The following is a 3,361-nucleotide window of genomic DNA, read 5'->3' on the forward strand; positions in this document are numbered from 1 at the left end:
GTGGCCAGGACCCGATTCGGTCAGATCGGCCGGTTTAACGGTTTTTGACCGATTTTTGAAATAAGCAGCCGATTTTTTAATTTCCGACAGGTTTTTAACGGTTTCTGACTCAAACCCAACCCTAATAGCAGCCCTAGCAGCCACCTTCTCCATCGCTGAACTTCTCTCCTCCGTCAGAGGGTGTCGTCGCCGCGTCCTCTTCTGCTTCAGCCTTTGTTGTCCCTCTGTTTTTTCAATCGCAGCTTCCTCCTCTGCTCCATCTGGCGGCGTCTCTCTCTTCTCTAGCCAACGACGTCCCCCATTGCTCTGCCATCGCCCTCTTGAAGCCCGAGTTCTCCCTCTGCCGTGCCGCCTCCAGTCTCTCCTCCAGTTGTGCTGCCTTCAGCTGCGATTTGTCCCTCCACCGAGCTTAGCCTTGGTCGCCTCCAGCCTTGCTCGCCTCTGTTAGGTACATGACTCTCTTTTTTATTCGATTTTGAGTTTTGAGAACACATTCTGTTGATGATTGCTCAGCTGCTGTGTTGTGAAACTGTGAAGGTTGTTCTTGCTTCTTTATTTTTTTTGTTTAGTTTTATTTAATTATTCGGTTTTGTTGTGTTCTTGGTTTCTGATATGGAATTGCTTCTTTTTATTTAAATTGGAGACTACATTAATATTTTTTATCCTGTTTAAATTACTGAGTTAGTAATTGCATAATATTGATTTTATAAATTTTTATTTATCTAAATTGCTGATTTTCTAAAATAATGGTTAAATTGAATGATTTCGTTGAATATTTTTTACTTTCCTATAGTGTGCACGCTACTCATTGAAATGTTATATAGTTTCGCCGGTTGTTTTCATGTACTATTAGAACTTAGAAAATTTATAGAAGTACTTTGTCTTGATATGCTGGTTGACTTGTGTAGGGGCAGAGAATTGCAAGATTGCTTTGAAAATTGAAATTGAAATTGTTCTTACCTCATATTTTGTTATTGAAATCTCCTGAATATTTGGATACTCGGGTTGTGTTTTAGTTGTTGATATAGATCAATCAATTTGTACCATTTGAAATAACTTGGATTCTGAAGCTCTGAATTTTTATTTCATATGATATACATACCTGTTTTTATTATTAGGAGAGTTTTAAACTGCGACTGAACCAGAAAATGTTTTGGTTTGAGACATGCTTAGTTCATGTATAATTGTCCGGTTCTAGCTTTTGAATAATTTCAGATACATGAGTACATCCTGTAGAGCATTTAGAATAAGAAAATACGCAGATCTTTGTAATGATGATATAAACTGGTTATTCTGCTATTTTGATTTTGTGACCACTAATTTTTCTAGGCAGATTTGCCGGAGCACCTACATAAGCATTGCTTGTCTAGGTGGATGACATAGCTTTTTGAAAAATGAGGTGAAGTTGCTTCAGTGGACCACCGGGGTATTGTGCCATCATCATTATAAACTGTGGGTAAGGGTTAACTTGATCAGTTGTCTACTTGTGGTATTTTCACTTGTTGATATCAAGCATGCCCTCCTGGTCCCCTTTTGTTTTTGTTTTGGGGCTGAAATTCGTAAGACGTAAACTCATGGAAAGATCGGAATTCTTTTGATTAGAAAGCTTGCCTGAGAAATCTATCAAGATTATTAAACTCTGGGTTCTTTTGGGAAGTTCATGAAGTGGCAAGACCTTGCTGAGTTTCCCCATCACAAATCATTCTAGCATCAATGTTGCAAGGGTTTCATTCAGGGTGTGTGATGAGTGTATGCAGGCAAGTTCTAATTCTGAGGTCTATGACTATTTTCAAAAGCTATATTTCATTATACTTGTATTTTATACATGCATACCACAACTTCTAGTCATTTGTATTTGCAGATGCAAGAGAACGGGATGCAAGCAAGACGTTGTTAATGCAACTTGTGATAGAAAGTTTCTGTTCCCTTCTTTATTTTTGGTGTGAAGCAGACAATGGACTCCGAACCTTGATTGCTTGAACTAATTTCCTATTCAGAAAGTGTATGAAAAGAAGGTCTATGACTAACTCTTTTGTTGAACACATTACCAACTAATATCTCTTTGATTTATGATATCTGTTATTTAAGTTGAGTGAGTATAAATTATTGAGGAGTGCTAGGGGGCTAGCAGGTTTGTGATTTGTAACCATCAATTAGCCAACATTAGTGTTTTTAATGGTGTGAGATTGCATCTAATGGTGTGGGATTATTCATTTTTCTTTTGCTGGTTAAGTGCTGGCCAAATTTTAATAAAAGTGCTGGCCCCTAGACTTTTTCTAAATTAAATACTAGAGAGTACCGTTATTGTATTGTGATTTGTAAGGTCGAAAGCTTAATTTTGTATTTCTGTATATGATGTTCATTCTTAGTCTGCACTTTTTGAAGTATTCCTGGCTGAAATCCGACCAACTCCAATTAGGTTGGCACTCAGGTCAGCACCTCAATCAAAACCACGTAAATCTTTTGGTTGTGTATGTCACTTGCATTATATTGGTCCAATTTTCTAGACCAGCAAAGATTAATGCTTATAGTGCGATCTGGATGACGTGTGTAGTATGAGAGATTGAGGTCACAATTGAGTGTCAATGTTGGAAGAGAATATTGGTACCTTCTCCATGATGTGAGTTTTCACTCTCTAAGTTTTACAAAAAGCAGAGAACATAATTAATTAGTTATTTTTCTTAATCTTAGTTACATAATAATTGATGCAAGCAGAGCCAATTACATTTAAATGTAGATAATTCAATTACTTATAATTCTAAAAGTTACTTTTCTATATGTATATAATATGCTAGCTAGATTTATATTGATTTTTAAAAGACACAAATATATATATTGAAGTATCTGAATTTTACAAAAATAAAAATATGTTTTTTATGGCTAAATCTTAATTATTTCTCCATTACATATATTGATTTTTTTATTAATACATTTATTTTCTAAACTGTAATCTATATTACAATACATGCATCGATTTATGAATATATCATAAAAAAGGTCAATACATACATCAAATATATATCTGGTTCACTATTCCAAGACTAATTAACTCCTTTAAGTTTTTCGCTTTGACTCGTTCTTTCTAAACATTGACCTAATAAATTTTATGGTGATCCTGTATGTACAAACATCTTTTATAGTCAAGTCCAACTAAATTGATACAAATTCAGCAAAAATAATACATGCATCTATCACTTAATTTTTTGTTTTTGCAGTCTTTTTAGTACATAAATTTTATTATAAATTAAAGCACATAGATTTTACACACAATACATAAAGTTTTATACATAATACTTAAATTATTTATGGATGATATAGCACATAAATTTTTATACATAATATAAAAATTTATTGATATATA

The 3,361-nt window shown here is 34.1% G+C and overlaps 1 long non-coding RNA gene across 1 annotated transcript; it reads left to right on the forward strand.

Annotated features, from left to right (window-relative positions):
- Positions 152 to 1,756, forward strand: LOC110263653. The gene is made up of 3 exons (XR_002349546.1): positions 152 to 448; positions 1,330 to 1,456; positions 1,603 to 1,756. It is a non-coding gene; the product is annotated as an uncharacterized LOC110263653 (long non-coding RNA).

Source organism: Arachis ipaensis, chromosome B06 (genome assembly GCF_000816755.2).
Source record: "Arachis ipaensis cultivar K30076 chromosome B06, Araip1.1, whole genome shotgun sequence".
Classification (NCBI taxonomy): Eukaryota; Viridiplantae; Streptophyta; class Magnoliopsida; order Fabales; family Fabaceae; genus Arachis; species Arachis ipaensis.